General features: G+C 44.7%; 2 long non-coding RNA genes across 3 annotated transcripts in view; both read right to left on the bottom strand.

Moving 5' to 3' along the window:
* Positions 1-14,212, bottom strand: part of LOC116791203 — a 214,426-nt gene that overhangs the window by 18,020 nt on the left and 182,194 nt on the right. The window lies entirely within an intron of this gene.
* On the bottom strand, positions 2,799-4,322 carry LOC116791204. The gene is made up of 2 exons (XR_004358646.1): positions 4,240-4,322; positions 2,799-2,898 (listed from the first exon to the last, which is right to left on the bottom strand). It is a non-coding gene; the product is annotated as an uncharacterized LOC116791204 (long non-coding RNA).

Raw genomic sequence — 14,212 nt, 5'->3', positions numbered from 1 at the left:
GGGCCCAGAGAGGTGGGCAAACATTCTGGGTCAGGCTGGATGGGGCTCTGAGTTGATCCAGTTGAAAGCGCTCATTGCAAAGGGGTTGGACTAGAAGATCTTTAAAAGATCCCTTCCAACCCAAACCATTCTATGATATTCATCAGTCCTACAAGAGCAGGGCTATGAATAAAACAAGCAATATGTACTTGCCCATTAAATCCTACAGGGTGAAGAGCCTAAGGCTGAGGATAAGAGACCTGGAGGTAGTGCAAGCACAGCATACTCCGGGGACGACTGTCACCATCCTCTCTCCTGGTGTCTGAGCCCTGGCAGTGAGACATGTCACACTGCACCCAGTGAGCAAGGCAGGCTGCCAGGGGCCCCTGCCCACAGCACTGCTCTGACATGCTGTTCTGCAGCAAGCCAAGGACCTGGTGCAACCACCAGAAAGGCTCCTCATCACACTGCCTCACCCCTTCCCCAGCCTCTCCCGGGGAAATGTCCCCCCAGCACTACTGGAGCTCAGATCCACAAAGAGGAGCGTGGTAAGGAATAAATTCCTGCCACGTATTTTCTCCAGCACAATGAAATAATGCGGGCCACGATTCTGACACTCTGCCTCTCATGCTGGAGAAGTGAGCAGAGAGCTGTGTTTTAACATTAGCTCCTAAGTATAATTTCCTGTAATTGTAAAGTGCTTTGGTGGTACTTGTGAACTTGGGTGGATAGCTCCTAAGTAAGTTGATGAATAACCCAGGACTGACTCATCTCCTAAACAGACCCAGCACTGAAGGAGGGAATGTAGAGAAAGGTTTTGCCTTCCATTAGCAACACTATCCAAACAACTGACCCTCTCCCTGAGAGATTAGTTCACAGCAGGTGAACTATAATCTGCTCTGATCGGCAGGCAAGGAAAGCATTCATTCCAGATGCATTACAGACAGAGCTTTTCTTCTCTTTTTTTCACACATTGTGAGCTCCCAACAAAGGGTTCCAGCTACCAGATCAAACAAACATTTTGCCACTTACTTGCAGAAATGGTCTGGTCCCAGGTTGGGATGGTAACCAGCTGAAGACTGGATGATGGGTAATTTTTTCCAAGCATGACCATCAGCACCTTCTCAGCTGGAAAATGGTCATTTGGTAAGGACTGATAGTGTTCAGAGCAGTAGGCAAGTTTTGGATCAATTAGGGTCAATTTTGTGCTGGGAATTTGTTGCCAGTTTATGATGCTAATCTACCCAAAATTATTATTTGGCAATTACATTGTATTGCCACTCATCTGATGTACTCGGTTACCACATGGAGAACATTTTCACAGAACAATCATGCCATTTCTGGCTTTCTGGTCCAGAGCCTCATGGGAAACCTACAAGATACAGTTAAACAATAAGGTTAATTTCTCACATATGCTGCATATTAGAACTCATAGACTCACTTGTTTTTATGGCACATATATTTCCCTAAAACCAGAAGCAGTAAAGCCTTTATTATCCCACAACAAGTAACCATCCATCTCTCTTCTCCTCTCTTTCTCTCTCCCTTTGACCAACAATCTTATCCCTTCTCTCCTCACTAAGGCCATTACCTTTTCTCCACAGGTATCAATCACACTTTTCTCCTCCACAAATCTGAATAACCAACAAAATCCAATTACTCTCAGACTGATTGTTCTCAGCTAAGACTCAGTTTGAAGATAGTAGTTCTTATTTTGGAGTGAAAAACAACTTGTGTGTTTGAAAGCTTAGCTGTTTGGGCTTATGGGGCTTTTTTTGCCTCCCACCTATACCTGCAGACCTGACAACAGGTATCACCTCTGCCTACACAAATGGCTTTGCTCTCCAATCCTGTTAACTGCAACAGGGGGGTGTTCACCAGGGATGGTGCCAAACTCTGGCCCCAAAAGCTTCTGCACAGTTTGTGATCCAGGGGGGCTCCTGTTTCCCAGGCTGGAATCATGTACGGCTCAAAGAGACATCTCGTGGCCATATCTTATACTGCAAAGCAGTTACTTCGGGCATGGAACACCCCTTGTGTGCAGAGGGCCAAGATTTGCCTGAGTATGATGATTGCATTGGGCAGACAGCAGAGGATGCCAAAATACCATGCACCTCATTCAGCCTCCAGCCATTCTCTCTAGGTGCCTTCAGAACATGAAGAAACTGGAAATACAGACATACTCTGTCCCTGTGCTTTTTGTTAAGGACTTGTAAGTACATAAAAGAGAAACAGCTTGGCAGGGGATGGCAGAGGGCTACAAAATCCTGAGTCACTAGGAGAAACCAGGAAGGGAGCAGCTGCTCACTCTCTTCCAGCACAGGACTCAAAGCCACCAGGTGAAGCTTTTGGGAGCCAGGCTGAAGCAGGAGGATGAGGAGGAGATTCTTCTTGGGCAGCAGAGGATCCAAGGGAGTCCTTGCTGAAGGAGGCTGGGTATGTAGAAAGTCCACCGGGGTTGAAGGAAAAATTGGAAAAATATCAGGAAAACAGAGCTCCACTGGGGGGAAACCAGCAAACAAAGCACAGCAGCGTTGGAAATGCCCTGCCCTGCAGACAATCCTTCTGGGAAAGCACTCAGGGGAAATGCAATGTCCTTGATTTGCTGTTGCTTTTTCCAAGGCATTTGCCTCTGGCTACCACAGGAGTCTTGCCTATGGTGCAGGACAGATCCAGGTGTGACCCAGCACAGCAGGTTTTACACTCACAGGTACAGTTACAGAGAAAACTGGGAGCATCCTGGGAGCACGAAGCAAGTGCCAGTTTGATCCTGACCTTGTCTTTGAGAGATAACGTGGAAGGTGAGCAGTGAGAGCACATTAGCAGTGGGGAGCCTCAGCTCTCAGTTTAATGTGACCTTGTCCAAGCTGCTTATTCCTTCCTTTAAGGAGCAACAAGGCTCTTCCACCTACGTGTGACCTGGTGAAGAGAAACATGGATGAATGCTGCATGAATGATGCCCCAGATTTTGAAAGATAACCAGCTCAGTCCAACAGCTACCTAGGAAAGGGGTTTACATTAATCTTTGTTGGCTCCTGCTAAATGCTTCCTCCATGATTAACACCAGAGGTGATGTTGATAGCAGGATTCATTGTCAAAATAGCTTATAAAACAATTCCATAAAACTGTGTAAATCTTGTGTTGATCTTACTTTTTACAAGGAGTCTTAAAGCCATATATCCCAGCACCATTTACAAGGTTGTTGCAGGTGTGAGACTGGCCTTAGAAATATAGCTACTACTTAAACTGAGTATTTTACGAACCTGGGGAAACATCCGTTTGAACAGTAAAAGGAGCTTTCCAGCCCACTTGCTTCTTTGTGCAGAGACTAAGCCATTGCCCATCAGACTTCAGCACCTCCTGAGCCACAGCCAAGGTGCAAGGACAGGATTCCTTTGTCAACAAAACCTTAGCAAAGTTTTTCAGTATTTTTAAGATTGGCTTCAGGAGGAGCTGGTCTCCCCAAGGCCAGGTTTCACTGCAAACCACTGAGCACCCTAAAAACACCTGCCCTTTGCAGAGCAGGGGTTGCCATGGGCTGCAGTCATTCCTCTGGTAAAGCTCGCAGGCTATTTACTGGTGCTCTGGAGCACAAAGAAAAAGGTGGAAAAGGGAAGAATGAATAGCCCAATCATGTAAATCAGATGACAGAAAGCATTTAAGTAGGCAATATATACTGTAATTACATAATAGCTATTTAATAGAAATCAGGGTGAGTTTGCTAGGGAGAAAGGAAGAGCCAGGAGAGATTTTTCCCCTTGAGTTAAAAATTATCAGGATTTTAACCCCATATTAACACTCAAGATTACATTCCATACTCTGTGCCCTCTGAGCTTTCCTTTCAGCTCCCAGTGCAACAGTCCTGAGATTGCTCAATCTACAGGAATTCACCTTCCTCTCGCAGTGGCCACTGAATATAGGATCTGTTAGGTCCCAGACCATTGCATACCTCTGCTTTGCAGGGTGCATGGCCAACCAGGTGCCACGCTGCACCCCAAAGAGCACTGTGCTCTGCAGTTGGTTACAGGTGCTCCCCAGTTATAACACTGGGAGCAAATGAGTTGCACTTGGGTTTGAAGTTCAGAGATTCTGGGTTTTAGCTGGGATTTGCTCTTTGACCTTGGCCAGGCTGCTTATTCCTTCCTTTAAGGAGTGACAAGGCTCCTCCATCTACATGCAGCCCAGCAAAGGGAAATACCAGTGAGCTGCAAAGTAGTGCCTCCATTGCAACATGGGACTACGGGCAATCCTTTTCCTCACCTTCATCCTCCTCATCAGATGCCTGGCCTTGCCTTCCCAGCGGATGTGTGTCAGAGCCCTCTTATCTCCTGCTCGTATCTTCTGTGTAAGACCAAATATTGACACAGTTCAGGAATGGCCCTTGGCTGTGAGCACATCTCCTAACCTTCGAGATAGCCCTTGACCTCTCCCCTGAGCACTGAAATGCACAGAATAAATGCAGAATGGAGTCACAGTGACTGACTTGGAGCTGGTGTAAAGCAGCTGGAGGGATAAACCCAACTCATGACTTCTGCTTTGCAACAGCTCATTCTGGAGGGTCTCCAGAGACACTGACTGATAGATGTTTGGATCGGTATTGCATCAGTATTGTATCATCATCCTCAGCTGAAATGAGCTTTTCTTTAGCCCTGCCAAACATCCAGTTTGTGATGTCCCTCCGATTTAATATAAAACAGAGAAAATCCTTCCCTATTTTTCTAAAATAGGCCTTCTAAAAGAGTGTCCAACTCCTGAATCTTACAGTATCCATAACACTGTGCAGTGGCTGTGGCACAGATAAACTGTGGCCTTTAAATTCAGGCTGTGGCCTGAACAAACACCACACTGGAGGGGCTGGGATCATCTGTGGGTTACGAGCTTGTATTGCACTTGACACACTGAATCTCCTACCTAGTGAGGGGTTATTAAGATGTTTTTGCAACACAAGTAAAAATATAACATTTTATAAAAGGCTTTATATAGTTAACATACTAATTAGCCATGATAATAACAAGTAACTTCATAAATGAATGTATGAAACACCATTATCTGAATCCCATTTCTATGTGGCTTCACTTGGACTTGAAAAAGTGCTGGGCTCATGTAACAACCTTCCCTTCAGCCAAAGCAGTGATCTGGGGTTCTTCCCTCTGCCTTGGCTATTTATTTCCACAAAACACTAAGAGTTCTAATAGGAGTCTATTCCAAACACAAACCTGGCTGAAACCTGCCTGTTTGAGTGATTAGGCAGCACTGATAGACCAGTGAGGCAGAGCAATCACACAGCTCTCTATTTCCTTTGGAAAACAGGCTAAAAATAGGGGACAGGCAATAGAAAACCGACAGGAAGGCAGGAATGGATCTATCAATAGCTCCTGCCCTGCTTCCTGCTCATTAGTGTCTCCCAGCAGATGTCAGGTAACCTTTAGAAACCCTCTAAAGGAGCAGTCATTTATCAGACATTTCTTAAATTGAGATAGAGGGAATTTGGACCCTGTACAGTTATGGGCATCCCAGCAGAAAGAAAAAAAAAAAAAAGAAGAAAGAAAAAAGACAAATACAAGAAAAAATTCCCTTCTCAGTGCATGCATTGTATCTCACAGAGAGTTTCTGTTTCTAATACAGCCACAGACCAACTGTGGACTTTGCACTACATCTATAGCTAAATGAACATGTCACACCAATCCGTCTCCCTTGGTGTTACCACTGCAATCCCAAGCAGAGCAGGAGAGGAAACACGTGCTTTAGCAGCAGCGGTCCTCCCAGGAGGTGAAATGCTTAAACTCTATGTAAGACTAATTTGCTGCCTAAAAAAGCCTGTCAGCGAGATGTTATTGGTGGTGGGTGAGAGAGCACAATACAGGTTCTAGCTTGGTATGCTGGAGGTGAGAAAAAGGATTTTTCCATCAGAGCCGCTGACCAGCCCTTCCTCCAGCGGCAGCAGCCGGTGATGGTGAGCGTTGCTCACTAGATGGCGAAGGATTCCTTCCTCCCTGCAAAGCTCCTGCAGCAGCAAGGAGAGATTCTGCTTGGGATGGAGGAAAGGGCTTGGAACACTGAGAGGAGATTTAGAGGAGACTTTTGGAGCCTGCTAAAGGCACAGGGGAAGGGAGGGTGGGTTATTAAGGCTGGAGAGGTGGTACTGTTCTCCTTGAAGAGATGGTGCCACGTTTGTGGATCTCCCTCTTCACCTGATTTGAAACAAATGTGTAGACAAGACCCTAGCTACCAAGAACTGGTGGGGGAAAGATATTTCATCAATCCTCCTGCAAATTCTCTCCAACCTTCAGGAGTTTCTTTATCTTTTCACCAGTGGGATCAAGGTCATGTGACACACATTTGTCCCTCAAATCTATTTAGCAAGCACACAGGATCATACAGACTGGGATTCATCCATCCTGAGTCTCTGAAGTGCTCCCAGCACAAAAATCAGCTTTTAGAGATTACAGCTAACTAACAGAGATGCTCCATCATCCACAAGAAGTCTCAGTGCAAGGCTCCTGCTGCTGCCATGGGTTGGGCCCTGCCCACATAGAAAGCTGTGTGTCACCTCCACAGCACATTATTCTGCTCTCCCAGGGGTGTTCAGCAGATGCAGGATTGCAACAGCAGGGACAGGACTGTGGCTGATTTAAGTCCCTCCACAGAGGCTGTGTTTGTTCAAGCTGAACAAACCTCATGATTTGCCAGGTTGGGAGACTTGGCTGCCCCAGGTACCTTCAGTCTCTCTCAAACACAATTAAGGAAGCACGAGAAAGGACGATGCTCTCTCTAGGGTATTTGGCTACAAGCCAAATTTGTCATTCTCAAATAAACAAAACAAAACAAACAAACACATAAATAAAAATAAAAAACCTCAACTGAGACACAGCTGTGAGCCAAGCAAGACTGTTTCAAAAGTCTTCAACTGCACTAGTTAGTCATAAACCAACACGGTAGCTATGGAAGTGAGTTAGAGGAGGGTAATTTCAGCCATGTTTTCAGCAGCAACTGATCCCAGGAATGTCCTGTTCTTGCAAGTCATCAGTGTTTACAAGGCAAGTTTTGCCCCATTTTAGCTAGAGTCCCTTACAAAGCCTCAGCTATTTGCAAATAGTTCCTTGCCCATGAGTGCTGCCAGTATTTTCAGTAACACCAGTTCAAACAGGAAGAAAGACCTCTACCAGATGTCTGTGTTGTCAGGTGAAGAACTGTCTGCAACATATCAGCTCTGCAATTTCCAGATTCCCCATCTCCATTTCTGGCTTTGGCCATGGCCACTTGGGCTCCATTGCCAAACAGCCACGTTTAGGCACGAGCAGCATCCTACTATTCCTGGCTATGCTGGGCTCAAAAACCTCAGCTCAGCTGATCTGCTGGGTGATGCTGGCTATTTCGTCCCGGGTGTGCTCACATTTGCACATTCTCTCTCTGCCCAGCCCAGTGTGAACCTGTGGCTGAAGTCTGCAGAAAGAAGCGGAACGTGTGTGTGCTCTCAGAGGTGTCCCATTCCAATGTGAGTGTGGTGTTCATGGCATACAGCTGCCAGCTCAGGCATCCAAAATGTACCTTTACATAGTGGAGCATCTTCTGTTCATCCACGTGAGATGCCCATCTGCATGAACCTTTAGGCAGCAGCACCAGTTAAGTTCACACCTGAGTCTACAAATATGGGATAACACACACACGTAGTGTATATACTCAGACATGAATATAAGGCAGCAAACAGGATTTTGAACATTCCTCACAACCATTTGGCATAAAATCAGTCCTGAGGGTGATGTTTAGCAGCCTGAGTTCTTTCATTGCTTCCTCCAGCCCAGGATCTGTTATACCCATGCTACATTATTTGCAGAATAGTGTGAACATATTTCTGTTCAGAAACCCAAGGCTGTTCCTGCCCAGCTCACCGGGATATGAAAATACCTGGATGGTGGTATTGACATTTTTCCTGAAGCTCTTTTCTGTTTAACAGAAGCAAAGTCACGTTGCTGAGAGACCCCTTAGTAACAGGAAGCAGTTGTCCAGTTTAAAGAACCAGCTAGAAAGCAAACAGCTTTGCCTCCTTTTTAAAGCCCCTCAGGACAATATTTACTCTTCTAAAATATCATTGTGCCATGGCTTTGGGACTTTGCTTGACAAACTTGGGGGTCTCTGAGCAGTTCAAAGTGGGCTTGACCTATAGCTGAGCATGGAAAACAGGAACTGCATATAAATAACTAAATTACAGAGAGATCAATTCTCAGTCAACTCATTAGCAATGCCCGGCGTCTTTAAGTGATAACTCCACTCTCTAAGACCTTTACGTAATTACTTGCACAAGGCACATTTTACCCTTTGGTTCGCAAGTTTCATAAATGAAGGTTAAGTTTACTTAACCACCCAGGATTTACCAGCCATGTTAAAGCATAAAATGCATGTGCTGCCAGGTGTCTGAGCAGAAACTGCCTTGTTGATTCAGAGACTCCAAGGTTAAATGATGGCTCCTGAGTCCAAGTGTGTTTCCCGTTGGGGAACGGGAGGATCTGCACTGTAACATTGTACCACAGTTCAGAAGAGGTTGATTTAACGAGGCTTGGAGTTAAGATAGCAGTGATTGCAAAACCCTGAATGAAAATCAGGGATTTGCTGTACAGCGCACCCATAATAGGAATCTTGAGTGTGTCACACTCCAACTCGTTACAGAAAGATAACCATGCCTTTTTTTTCCTAGACAGACACCTGCTCCTATCATCTATCTTGCACATCTATAGGATCCATGTTTATACAACCTGCATGTCTCTTACTTCACATGGTTCCTGCAACTGAGTGGTGGGCCAAATTTTCAGCTGATGTAAATCAGCACGGTCCTTTTAATGTTTTTAGAAAGTCACACTGGTCAAGGCTAGATTGAGTGTTTTCAGGATAGTAGCTTTGTACCTCTGTGTTTGACTGACTCCTTTGTGACAGCATTTTAGATGTCCTGGTCTTTACTCTCTCCACTTTCCCACACATTCAAGTTTTTCAGACACCGCTGGAGCATCTAATGGCTTAGTAAAGTTGTGTGTGTTCCAGGAGGAACTTGCTCAGAGAGATGTGGAGCTGTTGGCTGGTGTAATGCAGGAAACCTGGGAGAGAGCAGTCCAGCAGTCTATGGGATATGCATTTTCCTTCCTCCAAACTAATCTCATTACCTGACAGCAAAATCCAAATTCTGCCCCTCAGCCCAGGTCTGCTGCACCAGAACAACATGACAGGCCATGATGCTGTCTTCAAAGGAAGGTCCTCAGGCTGGACCCTCCATGGAATGCTTCAGCAATCTCTCCCCACTGCTGCCTCTCCCAGAGGTCCTGCACTCCCTCTTTCAGCAAATGGACAAACAGAGAGCTCTCTCTTCACATGTGGGTCACATGTGAACCCAGGCAGGAGCTGAGAACTGGCATGTACCTCACATGGCACAGAACAATTTGATGGGGACCTCTCTAGTCCCATCACATCATGGGGATACCTGAATTCTGCTCACTTGAAGTTTGCTCAGATGTTTGGTCACATTTCCATGCACCTGACAGAGGAAAGATTGGTGTATCTGATCTTCCACATGGTCTTCAGATGAAGTGGGCTGGACCATTCTGGTCAAAAATCTGGCTCTTGAAGCCATGCCATAACTTATCATGAAAAATAATAGGTTGAACTTACAACACAACCAATGGTGACAGGCCAGAACTTCCACCCTCTGCAGTTCTGGGTGCTTCTGTGCCTCATGTTCGTCTTGAGGTGCAGCTGTCATAGTCTGAAGGTATGTACAAGGCATTGTATGCAAGAGGAGGTAGTATCTTTTATTAGAACACACATAGTTGGAAAAAGTAGGTCAAGCTTTAAAGCACATGAGCCTTTCTTTAGGTCTTGCCTAATTAAACTCCTCTGACCATTGCAAATCTAAGTGCAATTTTAAAGGCAGGATAGAAGTGGAGCAAAGATTTTGTAAAGGGCTCAGCACAATAGGCTATAGATTGCAATAACTAACCATTAGTCTTGGGGAAATAGCTCAGCCTCTGATCTGACATTTTAGCAGCTAAGAGCTCTGGCTAACAGATCCTACTCTGAATCACTCTCTCAAAACCTTATCAAAAGGAAATGGAGCCTTTTGAAATCACTGGCATCTCTGGAAGACTGGTTTATCAAATTTCCCCTGGTTCAAGCAGAAAACCTCTGTTTTCCTCTGCTCTTTAACCTCTTATTTAAAATGTCATTTCACTTTGAACTGTCAAAAGAGGCAGCGAGAGAAGCAGCGAGCTCACCATCAGAAGGAGGTGAAAGCTGAAACTTTACCCGTCCTTAGTGAGTTTATCCACATATCAATGGCATGCTATACCAGCGTGTTTATTTTTATGACTAGAGCATATCCCTTAACCTCAGGGATCCGAACATTTCCCTGGAATGTACAGACGTTTCATATCACTTATTTCCCAGCGGCCCTTCCCCACACCAGCTCCACACACACATACATAAACACACACGCTCCTATTCACATTCCCTTGATCACACTGGTGTACACAACCAGACAGCAGCTTAACATAAGCACACACTCATCCCTGTCCGCAGCATCAGTCTTATCTGCGTCCCTCTGCATAAAATATAAATGTACACATTCCTGTATTTAGAGGTACTTATTTATATAAGACGTACATGAACATAAATGGCTGTGATTTGTGTGTGCATCTATTTGTGTGAGCTACATGCACATGCGTGCACACAATTTTTCTGTGTGAAAATGTACATATGTGGAAAACCAGGACTGCAAAGGGCACTAACACATGGCACTGATTCCCATGGCTGCTCAGGACCTCGCTGTGTGGCTTCCATAACAAAGGCAAAGCATTTGGATGGGATCCCAAGGACTTCCACCAGCCAAACATTTGGATTTCACTTAGGTCTGTCTTTGTATCTGTTTTAGGGGGAAAACTACTGCCTGGAGCTACAAACAAAAATGATGGACCAGATTTTCCCTCAGAAGCCCTACAGCAATAGGGATTCTGTGAAGTTGCTGCAGCTTTGCTCTGTTATAACTCTGTCCCCTTGCCATATTGACTCAGGCTCTAATGAGATATTACCAAGCAGTGAGGTTGGATTCAAGCTCTCATATAAGCTGCCAGCTGAGGATTGGACTCCTTTATCAGTTTGTGCTGCCTTGCTGTGGGCCAAGGTCTTCAGCTGGTGTAAATCACCACAACTCCACGGAGGCCATGAAAAATGAGGTGCATAAGTTAAGCATCTGTCTCAATGGCTGATGTTTTTCTTTGCTCCCATGGCCTCAATTGCACTTAAGATGAACATAAACCCATGAAAACAGTTTAATGGGACATGGGCTTTCTGCTGATCATCTGCATGCAACTGAATTTTACTCCATGTGATTGCTAAACCAAGTTCAGCAGATATGCATGTTACAAATAATTTGTCATGCTCTTAGGCGTGTTCCACCCCAGGCCACAAAATGTTCACAGTAATTGAAATATACAGCCAAATTCCAAGCTAGCATAAATCTCTGCTGATGTCAAGCCATATGGAAATCCATATGATTTGAGGGCTGTAAAAAACCCTAACAACCAACCATGCCTTCTAGTGAGAGACTTATGCAGCTCAATCTGATTATTCTATCACAAAGAAGATTAGGAGATGACTCTACTAGGATGTCCAAGTACAGATGGAAAAAGAAAATACCCAGTATGGAATGGTTCTTTAATCCAGCTGAGGAATGCCAAATGAGATTCATTACTTGGAAGTAAATGCCAGCCAAACTTGAATAAGTGATAAAGCATAGATTTTTTTAACATGGAATCATTGATCAAAGGATAAGGCGGACTCTGAATCATTGAAAGTCTTCACACCAAGGTCACATACTTTTCTTCACAAGATTCTTTTATCTAGGATAACTTGTTGAGTTCGATATAACAGTAATGACATCAGTTGTTGAACATGTTGTTTTCTAAGAGGTTGTGACTATTTATAAGAAGCCAGTGAATTAAGCTCGAGAAAAGCCACTGTACTATCAATAGGGCTAAATTTACTACAGATTGATTTAACTTCCACTTGAAAATGCTTAGGGGACTGCTAAGTAAAAAATTAGCAGCAGAAAGCACTGAACTTGATAAAACACAGAGCTGAATGACAAACAAATGACCCCTTCTCTTCACAATTATTTATTTACTTTAAAGCCCAGTCAGTTATCCCTGACATCAGAACATTTTTAGAGCTATGAAACTAAATTCTTCCAGTTATAACACAGAAAAAGAGATGAGCCCTCTCAAACACGAAAGAAGAAATATTATTGATCGCAGAGAAAGAAATCTGCATCTCACTAAATCTGCATTCCTCTGCAGCAAAATCAATGGATTTCGATGGATTTCAATGGATCCCAACTGCCAAGGACTGTGGTTGCTCCAGGTTCAAGCATTTGTCCTAAGAAAGGCCCAGGTGCCAAGTTAATTTTTAAGAAAAGTTTTTTTAAAAATGTCTTTGCACCATCTGTTCTCTAGGAGTGGTGCATTCCTCAGGCTGCAATTGTCATCAGCTTCTCATTATTATTCTTAATGTTTCTTCGAAGTCAGTCAAAATCAGAGACAGAACAACAGATTTGGGGTGTTTGTGCTCTGTTTGCACACTACATTGTGCCCAAAGTACATAAGGGTTTTTAGTTATTTCCATCCACGGCTCTTTGGCAGCAGAGCCTGATGTCAGAACCCCAGCTTGTCAAACAGATTATGATTATATATTATATATAATCACAATGAAAAGGAGATTTGAGATGAAAATCTAAAATTGGGATGGGGTGGGAGTGAAACCAACTCACTGCAGGCAGCTTTCTAATTTCAGTCATTGGTTCAAATCCCACCCAGAAGCCACAAGGCAATGCAGGATCCCTCAATTTCTTGGAAACTGGTCCCATACTGTTACTAAAATCAATGGGATGCTTTGCTGTGCCTCTGCTGGAAGCCTGGGGAAGTTTTAACCAGGGACATCCCAGCCTGAGGTGCACACACACCCTTTCTAGTACATTTGCAAGGGGGTATTTACTCTGAAGAAGAGCTGGGGCCTGCCAGGGTCAGGAGGTGCATTTGCTGACTGTGCTTTGACCAGTGGCAATACCCACAAAGGAAGAAAAGGTTGAGGGAGGCCATGCTCCAAGATGTAGAAATAAAACTCTCTTACCCAAGAAACGAGCATCAAAGCCCAGAAGTCCAGATCTCACTTACCCCTTATTGGCTGGGTGAGTAAATTCTGCTTTATCTGGCCACACTGCTCAGATGGGATTTAGGAAATAAACCTGCAGAGACTAGGATTAAACAGCCAGGGCAGAGGTGCAGGGCATTTCCCTGGGATTAGCAGCTGCCTAAGGGATTGGCCAGTGGCACTTCAGTGTTGAATAAGGCTCAGGAGCAATGCTACTAGGGTTGGACGGAGGCAGGAGCCAAATTCCAACCAAGGGAAGTGCTACCACCCTAAAGAAAAGCCCAGCCCTATGTGATGTGCACGGGCCCATAGCAGTTATTAATGTTGTTGGATAGAGCCAGGACATAGGAACTGTGTTTCTGTGTCCAAATAAGACTCCAGCCCAATCTGCCCTCTCTGGTCAGACCAAGAGGGACTGAACTGTTTCAGGTTTCTGCTTTCCAACAGGGTCACTAACCTGCAGCGTAATATCTGATGGTTAAATGGTTAGAGCAGTAATTCAGGCTCAGATGAGGCTATATCATGCTGGAATATTAATGATGTCATTGTAATATGGCCACTAAGTCATCTTGCCTCCACAGAGATTCCCCACTCTAGTAAGAGCAAAACCCTGAGCCTCCCCAGACAGAGCTGAGCCCCAGCAGCTCAGGCTGAATGCAAATAAATGTTCTTAAATTCTGCCTGCTATATGGCTCTGGGTGTTTTCCTCCTAAAAAACGGTGGGAGGAGGGGGAGTATTGAGAGGTAATTAACACAGGATAGGTATGCATATTTTCCTCAAGGTCAAAGCATCGGTTTCCTCACGGTGTTAGAAAGCAGAGGCTGTTAGAAATCACCACAGCCCTGAGACTGATGGCTTGCACTTGGCACGAAGATCTCGGTATGCTTAGATGACAACAGTTTGTAGGATAAAACAGGCTTCCTGATCCTACTCTTTAAGCCCTTAAATGGGTGGAAGGTGGTCATCCAACAAGTGGCCCATCAGATAGATAAGCACTGAATACTTTGCTGTGTGTACCTGAAATGAGCCCTTTGGGGGATCACTACA

The sequence above is a fragment of the Chiroxiphia lanceolata genome, chromosome 9, assembly GCF_009829145.1.
Source record: "Chiroxiphia lanceolata isolate bChiLan1 chromosome 9, bChiLan1.pri, whole genome shotgun sequence".
NCBI lineage: Eukaryota > Metazoa > Chordata > Aves > Passeriformes > Pipridae > Chiroxiphia > Chiroxiphia lanceolata.
This window is presented reverse-complemented; position numbering and strand designations above follow the sequence as displayed.